Below are 12590 nucleotides of genomic sequence, written 5' to 3'. Positions count from 1 at the left end.
AGGAAGAATAAACTTTCCAAAAAAAAAAAAAAAACCGTTATTAATTCCTCAGAGAGATAAAAGAAGATATTGTATCAATGAAAGAGGAAAAGGATGTTATAGAAAGGAATATTCAGATAACATAAAATACACTCTTTGATATTAAAATAACATAAAATAGAAAATTTCTATTATTAAGTTATAGAAATCTCCCGGAAAGTCAAATAGACAAAAACTAAAAATAGATAAAAGCAAAATAAAAAAGTAAATGATTTAACATCAAATAATAAGAGTATTACCAAAAAAAAGACAGGGAAAATAATCATCAAATTAATGATTAAAGAAAACTTCTCACAACTGGAAGACATACATTTTCAGATCAAAAGAATCAACTAAGTAGTTGAAGAAGTTCTGAGAGAGGGATGAAAATAATAATTATATTACTGTGAAATTTCAGAACCTTGGAGAAAAACAAGAGGAGCTACTAACTTTCGGAGAGAAAAAAAAAAAAGGTTGTATTTAAAGGATCTAATAATCATTTGTTTTAAGAAGTCAAAGCATTAATTTCTTTAAATTTCTGAGGGAAACGAGCTTCTGTTGGCCAATAAAGCAATTTAAGCATCAAATACATAATGGCAGCAATTGATGAAAATACAATTCAATATTATAAAAGTCATTAGTTCATCATACTACTCAAATAAAAGAGAAAAAATATTATTTGACAATATAAGAGGTTTGCAAGGCACCACTCATTACTCTGAAAACTACTAATGAAATAGAAAAGATTGTCTTGCTTTTATAGTATGAACTGTAAACCCCTGTTGAATGAGAAAGTCTTTCAGTCAGAAGATTTTGTATATATAAATAGAAATGATATAATTAGAAAATCACCAACTTGCCACCCCTGTAATGTGCTTACTGATTCAGACAATTACAGTCAATTGATTTTAAAACCACTAGATGAAAAATTGATGGAGATTTTTGCAAAGAGAGCAAACTCTCACTACTCAAATCACTGCTCAATTTTAGGACAACTAAAAGTAAGAGGCTCCTACCACCAATGAAACAGTCTTGGGAAAACAATTGAACCTGAACCTGACTAAGACTTTAAATGTAACCTCTGGTCTATGGGAAATATAGAAACAAGTTAAACCACAGAGAGGCAATCAGCCACATCCAGATCATGGATTTGCTCTGTGCCAAATCCAAGTAACATTCTTGTTACTTCAATAAGCCAATGGCATGGGGAGAAAGGATAGGAATATGGGGAAAGAGGAGGTTTGGGGGATTAAAAGAGACTTCAGAAACATAACGAAGTAGAAATTGTTTGGATCTTGACTCAAATAAAGCAACTGCAAAAGATATTTATAGACAATCAGAGAAAATTGAATTTGGACTTGTTTTTGGATGACAAAAAGGAACTATCATTTTGTTAGATGTGACAATGGCATTGTGCTTTATGTAAGACAATGCCCTTTATGTTCTTTTGAAGATTCTTTCTGAATCAGTTGGCAATGAAATGAGATGATGGCTTAATTTCATTTTCAAATATTTCAGCAAAATAAGCAAACAGGTAGGTGGGTGGAAGGGTAGATGAAACAGTCAAAATATTGATAGTTATTGAAGCTGGGGATGAGTGCATGAAATTTCTGTGAATTTTGCTTTTTTATATGTTCAGAAATTTTAAAAATAAAATGTTTGCTAAAATTCTGAAAGGAAATAATTTCCAATTGAGAATTCTAACTTGGTTAAATCTTTATACAAAAAAAATTTATACAAAAAGTACAAAAATAGAATAAAGACATTTTCAGCATGTAAGATATCAAACAATTCATCTTTTATATAGTGTTCTGTCTTCTTCAGGAAGCGAATGGAGGATATACTCAATAAGAAGAGGAAGACCTTGGATCTATGAATACATGACACAGGCAGAGGTAAAAATGGAGACACGAAGTGAGATCTCAGGATGAGACGAAAAATAGAAATTAATCCAAATAAGAACATGCCGGGGGCTCTAGGAGATACTTTTCTTCAGAAAAGAAAATGTGCAAATACCAGATATGAAAAAACATATCTAACAGAGACTTACACACTGGCATGGGAGATTTGGGGATTGCTAAATGCAAATAAAATCTAACAAGTGTATTTTTTAAAAGATAATCAAAACCTATGGGGAAAAAATGTTTAAAAGGATAGCAAAATAATCAAGGTATATTACAAGGCTCAGCCATCAACAGTTTTATATAGCTATATAATATGAATACAGAATATTGATTTCTTTAAAATTAGGATAATAACCATATGTATGAATGAAGATGGGGAAGGGCACATGGATGAGGTGGAACTCACTGGCATGAGAATAAATGAAAGTTAAATTCTCATCTGCCAGAATGCTATCAATAGGTAATATTTAGAGCTAAAAGTCAAGAAGTAACAATAGCATCATGTTAAACAGAATCATAGAAATAAACACAAAATACGCTTTCTTCTAGGAAGGTAGGAAAAGGTTGCAGGAGGGTAGCATGGATATGACAGTTTTACTAAGAAGCATTGTAGAAATATTTGGCTCTTTTCACTGTATATGTGTGTGTAACTTTGGTTAAAAAAAACTGAAATTTTAAGAAATTATTTAAAAAGAATATAAATATGTTTCTTAGTGATATGGAGTTAGTACCAAAAGAATCAACTGAAAGAATTGAAGTAATTATCTCTGGAGAATAAGAAATATATAGGCCGGGCGCGGTGGCTCAAGCCTGTAATCCCAGCACTTTGGGAGGCCGAGGCGGGTGGATCACGACGTCAAGAGATCGAGACCATCCTGGTCAACATGGTGAAACCCCGTTTCTACTAAAAATACAAAAAAATTAGCTGGGCATGGTGGCGCGTGCCTGTAATCCCAGCTACTCAGGAGGCTGAGGCAGGAGAATTGCCTAAACCCAGGAGGCGGAGGTTGCGGTGAGCCGAGATCGCGCCATTGCACTCCAGCCTGGGTAACAAGAGCGAAACTCCGTCTCAAAAAAAAAAAAAAAAAAAAAAAAAAAAAAAAAAAAAAAAAAAAGAAATATATGCAAATTTAGCTTTGATAAAAATAAAAATTAAATAATAAAAATACTGAGTCCTTTTGGGGACACCTTGGTCTGACCAAGTAAAAATGGATCTGGTCAGCAGGGAAAGAGTTTTCTCTTCTTTCAATGTAACAGCACAGCCTAATTATTCCTACAGCTAAAGTAATGTTTTTCCCCTTCAGGGAGAGCCCTGTTATTTCAATTAGACATATATTCACTAACAGGCCCATAAATATTTCTAATTAGCCTGGTTTCTTGCCATTTTATGAGACTGCTTTCAAAATAGCACCCACATTCTATAGAAATGGAAAGAGAATCTTGGAATATTGTAATTTCCCTCTCAAGGAAGGAAGAAGGACAACAGATCACATGTCCAAAAAGAGTACTTATTAGGTTCAAGTCATTTATAGTACATGTTATTTGGCACAACATACTTGTCAAACTTGGATAAAAGGCTTAAAGTGATAAGCAGTTTCAACCAATTTATTTTCAGGTCCTCCAGCAAACATGATAGAAGGGTGTAGGCAAAACATGAGGAGAGAAATAACATGGTGCCCACCACCACGATTTTTCAGGCCCTGACCTTGGCTGGCCTTCCCTATTGAAGAAAATCCAAGGAAGCTCTACCAGGACCTGAGAATGGTTCCAGAAATCAAGAATTCAAAAGTGCATCATAGCCTCAAAAGTTAGGCAAAGTTAACATTGGCTATGTTACACCATAGAGAAAATATGCCTCATCCAGAGATGCCTACAACATAAAAATTGCTCAATAAGCAACTAATCACCATCACAATTTCAGAACCCTGCTGAGTAGATATGGCTTAAAGAACAGTGTTGAGGAGGGGGGAACAAAGAGAATTGTGACACTGCAGGAGGTGAGTGGAGGTAAACAAAGTGAGGCACATGTCAAAATAAAGATAAATAATAGATTTGACATGACGTGTTGATATTTACTTAAGATAAATAATAGTTTTGACATGTTGTCATCACACGATTTGGCTGTGTGTCCTCACCCAGATCTCACCTTGTAGCTCCACAATTCTCGCATGTTGTGGGAGGGACCTGGTGAAAGATGACTGAATCGTGGGGGTGGGTCTTTACTGTGCTGTTCTCGTGATAGTGAATGGGTCTCACGAAATCTGATGGTTTTTAAAACAGGAGTTTCTCTACACAAGCTCTCTCTTTGCCTGCTGCCATCCACTTGCTCCTCCTTGCCTTCCACCATGATTGTGAGGCCTCCCTGGCCACGTAGAACTGTAAGTCTAATAAATCTCTTTGTTTTATAAATTGCCCAGTCTGGGGTATGGCTTTATCAGCAATGTGAAAACGGACTAATACACGTTATATTTGAAAAATTATAGCTGTATTTTGTTTTACCAAGTGCTATCTACATGCCAGGCACTGTGCCTAAAAATTTATGTGTGTTACATTTAACAATTACAGCACCTCTAAAAGGATGGCATGATTACCCCAATGAGGTTCTTGAGGCTTAGGGTGAGGCAGTAATTTCCGTAAGATCTCAGGAGGATAAGTGGTGAAGACTAGGTTACACCCTCTGTCTGGGTCCAAGGCCCTTCCTACCTTGCCATTCTGCCACTCTTCCACTTGGATAGGTATTACAAATAGGTTCTCCTGTGAGCTTTTACAAATATCATTGTATTTTATGTATTGGAAAAACATAGTACTCTCCATTTTCAGGGAAAGAAATCTTGGGTTGGAGAGACTGAGCAATTAGCCCAAGGCCACCTGGCTAAAAAGGAGCAGAACGGGGACCTCACTCCAGATGGTGGGGTTCTAATTCCATCACTCTTCTCAGCCCATAACACAACCTTGGAAAGATAAGGCCTAATGCCTTCCTGTTGTGCAGAAGTTCTAAAATGCATCCCCTTTTAGGTTTAAAGTAGGGTAACCGTTTGTAATTTACCATCCAAACACAGAAAGCATGAAAGGGGGTTCTATTAGTTATAGTGCCCAGTAAGGAGTGTAAAGTGACTTTTCTGGGCAAGCTGAGGACTCCCCATTAATCCATTTAGAAGAAACGGCCCTGGCCATTGCTCTCATTAAATTATTCTTCCTGACACGGGCAAAAAAGTAGTTTATATTGTTTCCTGACTTTTTATTGATTGCCATTCTAACTGGAGTTAGACGGTATCTCATTGTGGTTTTGATTGCATTTCTCTAATGACCAGTGATGATGACCTTTTTTTCATATGTTTGTTGGCCACATAAATGTCTTCTTTTGAGAGGTATCTGTTCATATCCTTTGCCCACTTTTCATGGACGACAGTGTGATGATTCCTCAAGGACCTAGAACCAGAAGTACCATTTGACCCAGCAATCCCATTACTGGGTGCATACCCAAAGGATTATAAATCATTCCACTATAAAGACGTGTTTATTGCAGCACTATTTACAACAGCAAAGACCTGGAACCAACCAAAATGCCCATCAATGATAGACTGCATACAGAAAATGCGTCACATATACATCATGGAATACTATGCAGCCATAAAAAAGAATGAATTCATGTCCTTCGCAGGGACATGGATGAAGCTGGAAACCATCATTCTCAGCAAACTAACACATGAACAAAAAATTCAAACACTGCATGTTCTCACTCATAAGTGGGAGTCAAACAATGAGAACACATGGACACAGGGAGGGGAACATCACACACAGGGCCTGTTGGGTGGGGGTAAGGGGAGGGAGAGCATTAGGGGAAATACCTAATGTAGAAGATGGGTTGATGGATGCAGCAAACCACCATGGCACATGTATACCTATGTAACAAACCTGCACATTCTCCACATGTATCCCAGAACTTAACAAATAATAAAATAATAACTTATATTAGACTCAATTTAACTGTTTTATTTGACATCAGATGTTGAAAATCTTTTTGAAGCATCCATGTATGCCTCATGCTCCATTTGCCTTTAAATGTGAGAAGTTCACCCTTTCCTAGAATAGTGATCAGCAAACAACAGCTTATAGTCTAAATTCTGCTCACTTGCTGACTGGTTGGTTGTTTTTTTACTTTTTGTTGTTGTTGTTTTTAAAACAGGGTCTCACTCTGTTGTCCAGGCTGGAGTATTTGCAGTGGTCCAATCTCCGCTCACTGCAGCGTCAACTTCCCAGGCTCAAACAATCCTCTGACTTCAGCTTCCCACGTGACTGGGACCACAGGCGTGTACCATACGTGGTACACCCAGCTAATTTTATTTGATTGTTTGTACAGATGGAGTTCTGCCCTGTCACCCAGGCTGGTCTCAAACACCTGGGTTCAAGCAATTCTTCAGCCTCAGCCTCCCAAAGTGCTGGAATTCCAGGCATGAGCCACCACACCTGGCCTGCTGAGTGTTTTTGTAAATAAAGTTTTATTGGAACCGGTTGTGCCCATCTGCTTGCACATTGTCTGTGGCTGCTTCTGTGCTACAACAACATAGCTGAGTAGTTCCAGCAGAGCCCATGTGGACCACAAAGCCTAAATAATTTACTGTCTCGCTTTTTGCAAGGTTTGCCTACCTTTGTTTGTGAAACTGAAATCAAACTCAGCAAAGTATCTGAGGCCCTCCATGATCTTGCTGTGCCTCTGATTCAGACTTTCAGCTTCATCTCTACTTACACACTCATTTTAAACATTTCTCTCATTCCCAGCACCTGCTAACATTTTAAACAGTTCTTTGCATCCCCTTCTCCCTGTACTTAGAGTGCTCAGATTCCCACCTACTCCTTCTGACAAGCTCTCTTCAAGGCTGTGGTGAGGTAAGTGTCAAGAAGATTGAGTACTTAGAAAGATGTCTGACACACAAGAAACACTAAGTTAGTTAAATACTATTTAAATACTATTATTATTACTGCTGTTACTCTTACTGTCATGTTACATGCAGTATAAACAAGTTAGTCCCCCACTTTTTCCATTTTTCATGTTGTCATCCATGAAACACAAAGATAAATTTAATATTGCATCATACGGAATTATGTTAGTAAACATTAACACTATCAGAACACATAAAGTGCTGAGCACATGAAGTTTAAATATTAAAAGATTTGGCTGTGCAAGAAATTCCCTCATTGTTTGTTCACTCAACCCAAACCCTAACTACCCATATAAAAGAAGATAAATCAAGAAGCTGAAACCAGTCTGAAAAGATCAATTTGGGATCATTTCTGATGCTGGTATTGACAGTCTGAAATGGAGTACAGCTGGGTGCAACAGTAGCATAAAAGGAAGTACCTTGGAACACCAGAGTAACCTTTATAAACTGTTGCAGGATCTTCGTTGTTTATTGAATCTCTAGATTTATGAATGATTTTTTTACCATCGTCTTTTACACCAATGCCAACTTTTCCTTCTATATTTGTACCATTGAACAGAATATTAGTCATGGAGCTTACTGATAGCAGGGGAAGAGAACACATGTTAAAAATACACCGTGCACACCAAATGGATCTTTAATTTTAGGCTGCCATTCCTTTCACCGAGTTCATCTCAGGGTTTCCTGCAGTGTGAATAATAACAGAGTGCCTGGACTGCTTTTTTCTTATAGATGCATGAGCTGGCACTGGAAGTACTCATCAGAAGGGGAAGGAGCTCCCCAAGGGCTCACTGAGTAAAGAACTATTCAAAGCTGCACGGGGAGTCATGTGGCACAAATGTTTATGCCAAACTTCTCTTGGGTGCCAAACACCTAATGTTTAATTTTGTAATGGATGACACAAAGACCTAATTACATATAGATATTTGTTCAAAACAAGAATCAAAATTTTGTGCTGAGCTTGGTTGTTCAATCGCAAATCCTGTCCTCCTGACGATACGTGTTTCGGAGTTGATAGGGAAGGAAACACCTTCTCACTCCCAAAATTCCAGAATGCTGGAAAAAAATATATTAAAAAAATAAACTTTATGAGATATTATCAAACTGAAAATGAGGAAAATGAAATTCCCTAGTGCCAGAAGGAAAGAAGGAATACCACGACAAAATACAAATGGAAAACGAATGCACAGATGCCCCTCTGCAGCATCAAATGAGGTATAGCGCATAACAGCCCGAGTTGGGGCTCTAATATCACTGCCGGGAGAAACGGGCTGCCAAGATCACAAATTCTACTGGAATAAAAGTACCAGTAATAATAGTATCTCTGAAACAGGATCCAGAAAAATAGTCCCTAACAGCCCACATCAGGCAGGGAAGCTTGCTTGCTACATATATACTTACTATTGTTATTTCTGTTTTGCAAATGAAGGAATTAAATTCTTCCCTAAAAGATTAACTGTGTAACACAGCTCAGGAACTGAGAAAGCACTGGGTCTTCATCAAAGAAGCAAATAAAGAATATATTTCCAGAAATAAGAGAAGTCTCTTCAATGAACAGAGATAGGACTGCTAATGCAAAACAGAGCAAACAGCCTAAGAAGGAAAGGTAACAATAACAGAAGCAGTGATAATAGCTAGTACCAGTGCTTACCAGGAACCAGTTTCCACATTAGATGTTTAAACGCATTATCAGATTACCCTTTTAAAAACTCTGTGACGCTGTATTAGTATTCAAAAGTTTGACAAATCAGAATACAGAGGCTGAGAGACTTTAAATGGTTACAAGTTTCTAAGGTTAAGAAGTGGTGGAGTCAGGATTAGAATCCAGGTAAGTATGGTTACAGAGCTTGAGCATGTAACTATCGTGCAATACTGCCAGAAACAGTAACAAACTCTCACGTCACCAGAGAATCATCAAGGGACATTGATATGTTCCAGGGTTAAGAAGAAAGAGAGATGTATCAGAATATATAACATGCTTGTCTTCACTAGTTTTGAAGTCAGGCTGATTAACCATTCTATTTGTTAAATGCACTGATTGGAGCACCCACAGTCAGGCCTCCTTGGGCTGATTCAAAACACCTCTGCTATTTGAGAAGGCCAAAATTCTAGGGATAGCTTTCACTTATGACAATTTCAATCTCATGGTCACCGGATGCGGTATTAATGTCTTTTTACAGCTAACAATACAGAGATTCAGATAAATTGGGTAATTCATTCAAAGTTACAAAGTTGGCTTCTATTTAAACTCAGGTCTTTCATAAGATGTATGTATTCTGAGTTAGCAAGCACCCACCCAGAGGTATATGGCCACCAGGAGGGGTGCAAACTACCAACCCTTGCTTTGCAACATAAACTTATCACTTATCTGTTTACTGAATTCTTTTTGTTATCCTGACATGATGAACTGGTTGCTGACCAAATTAACATAAAGCCAAATTAAAACAAAAACAGTTAAATTAAATGTGTGGAGATCATACCAGCAAACCAGGCTTTCTGATTCAAGCCCAGCATTCTCCCACCCAGATCACACACCCTTGAGATGTAGCATCTATTGTTCTTGGCATTCAGAGACAGAGATAAGCAGACAGTCTCATTGGTTTAATTGTACTGGTTTCATCTTGTATTTTCCAGCTAAGTATATTTTAAGAAGTAGAGCCCCTATGATTACATAAATCTCACCAGGAAGAGTAAGGTCATCTTACTAATGAATAGTTATGATTTCTCCCCCTTTTTTTTATAATGTGGCTCATAGTCTTTCACAAAAGCCACAGCCTGAATCGCATTTATAAAAATACCACTGAATTACATCCTCTAGGAAGGAAAATTGGTTTAGTGATTCATGATCTCAGTATCTGTTTTCAGTATCCCATTAATTCTATAATTTCATCATTTTTTTCTTTTCCTTGCATTAGAAGAAGATAAGCAAAGAAACAAGCAGAGAAAGAAAACACATACCATACCATGATTTGCTGAGTGAATCAAACAAAAGCAATGTCACAAAACTGGGTTACATCCCATTAAAGAGACTATCCAGAACAGCAGCAGAGTCCATGGAGAAGCTTAAAAGCTACTCCAGCATGGGCAAAGGGAAAAACCACTGTTGAGCCTGATGGGATTTTATCTCTATAGCAGGTGCACAGCTACAAGCAGCCAAAGAGTGGCAGAACAATGGAAGTGCTGACTCTTGAGATGCAGAAAACATAAGACCATCCCTCCTTTCTGAGTGACAAGCTTCATATCTATATTCCAGACCTCCCTCTCTCACACATGTGCACACACATGTGCCCATGCACACAAGCAAACCCAAATGAAATGTTGTATCGTCAACTTCCAGAGTCATCTGGTTACTACTTTGTTGATGGTCTTACAATATTAAAAATCATGGAAAGCTCAGTTTGGAATAACCTATTTACCATTCTTTATAAATGACTGGAAAAAGAACTTGGAAGGTAACAACACAAGCCCTATCATTCCTTTGGTGCTCTGGGTTTACTCCATTCCCCAAAGCAATTTGCTTTAGTCAAAAACTGAAGTGACAATTTGTGATGGGTGGGCACACGAGACAGAGAGGAACTGTGAGCCTCCCCTAATCAACAACTAAAAGTGGGTACACAAGGGAAAAGAATTCACTACAGAAATACTGGGGGCTTTTCTCAAATTGTATTCCATCAGTTGGGCTTTTACAGTTCTAAGTTAATGGACTACCACCACAACTGACCCCTTCTACAATTTATTCATATTTACTCTGAATCCCATGTCTACTAGCCATATATAAAATCTCTTCACAGCAGGACTACTCTGGAAGGTCTCAGGCAATTATCAGTCTGGTGTAATTCACTCATTAATTTATTCAACAAGTATTTCTTGATCATGTGCTTTATTCTAGGAAATCTAAAATGCACTGGAAATACAAAAACCCATAAACATTATGTTTTAGGGACACACACAACTAACCAGACAAAATTCCATGGTTCAATATTTTAAAATTAGACATTATCCTACTTTGAAGAGATTGAAATTTGCATTTTTCAGGAATATTCTCAACATCTAATGAAACTGAAGCAAGTGATATGTATAAAGACCAAATTAGAAAAATAATCTCAAAAATAATGTAACTGTTTCCTCCTCCTTGGTAGAGTCTGTTCTGTTTAAAATATAAGCCTCAAGTTTTATGTTTTGTGGTATATGGCAAGCAACAAAAATTATTTCTTACCTTCTTTGAATAAGATCATCTCGTAAAAATTAACAAACTTCCCTTTATTCCTTTCTTCCCAAAATGTTTGCTAAAAAATGAAAGGAACACACACTTTATGTATGTTTTCTATTATTTTTCAGATTATTTCACAGCTTGAACAATGGGTCATTATTTTAACTATGTCTAGTGTAGAAAAATGCTAAGAAAAACAGAGAGGAGATGCCTGTTCTCTACTCCTGGCCTCCCTTCCCCTTTTTTATGGAATCAGCTGTCCCATCTTAATGCGACCACCTTAGAAGGTGGTCCTTAACACCAATCCTGTGCCCATTTCATTATCTATTAATTAGCCCTCAATCACAACGGTTAATATGAGTGTATACATTTTAGCTGGAAGTGAAGAAATATTACCCCACCCAAATAAACTACCAAATACTCTAATGTATGAGCACTGAAAAACTCTTCAGTGAAAATCTCCAGTGGGTTGAGGTCTTTCCCTTTTCTTTTCCTTCTTTACTTCGTTTCTCTCTCTCTTTTCTTTGTGTCTCTTTCTTTTTATCCTTCTTTCAGCATGTATTTATTAATCCTTCCATGCCTACACAGTGCTGAGCATTGAGTATATAAAGTTGAAGAAATCAATACTGAAGAACTTCTGGAAGCCATCACTGGAGGATTTTTGTTTAAGTGAGATAGCTCCTCTACTCATATGGCTATCATTCTGATATCCTCAAATTGATATTAAAAATAAACTATTAAGTTTTATCAACCAATTCTTGAAAACAAAGCACTAATATCCACTGGCTAGAAATATTAGCTGCGGGGGGCCGAGATGGGTGGATCACGAGGTCAAGAGATCGAGACCATCCTGGTCAACATGGTGAAACCCTATCTCTACTAAAAATACAAAAATTAGCTGGGCATGGTGGTGCACGCCTGTAGTCCCAGCTACTCGGGAGGCTGAGGCAAGAGAATTGCTTGAACCCGGGAGGCGGAGTTTGCGGTGAGCCGAGATCGCGCCATTGCACTCCAGCCTGGGTAAAAAGAGCGAAACTCCGTCCCAAAAAAAAAAAAAAAAAAAAAAGAAAGAAATATTAGCTGCTTGGTTTTGAAAATAAATTTATTTGAAACATTTCTGTTTTCCCATGAAAAAGTTTGTGTTACAGATTACAGATTTATCATCCTAACAATATATCATTTTTATCAGCAGGTATCTAATTTTCTTCCTATTGGTTGCCTAAAGAAAAAAGGCAATTTGTGGTCATATTATTCTTTTTGAATGATGTGGCAAGCAAAGCCCTTCAAATATGACTCCAGCCTCCATTCCAGCCTCAGCTCTCATCACCTCCAGCTTCCCCCAGGCCTCCCCACCTTGCCACCCTACTCTCAACTATGTGTGTTAAAGTCAACTAAGCCCGATGTTCCAGCCCCATCACCTTCTCTCCCACTTTGGAGAGGGATGAACTAACAGCAACTGGCACAGGAGATAAAAGGTCAAGTCATAAAAAGCTGGAAAATATGATGAGAAAAAAAAGA

Source organism: Sapajus apella, unplaced genomic scaffold (genome assembly GCF_009761245.1).
Source record: "Sapajus apella isolate SASKATOON/1434 unplaced genomic scaffold, GSC_monkey_1.0 scaffold63, whole genome shotgun sequence".
In the NCBI taxonomy this organism is placed as follows: Eukaryota; Metazoa; Chordata; class Mammalia; order Primates; family Cebidae; genus Sapajus; species Sapajus apella.
The sequence above is the reverse complement of the archived record's forward strand: the minus strand, read 5'-3'. Positions refer to the sequence as shown.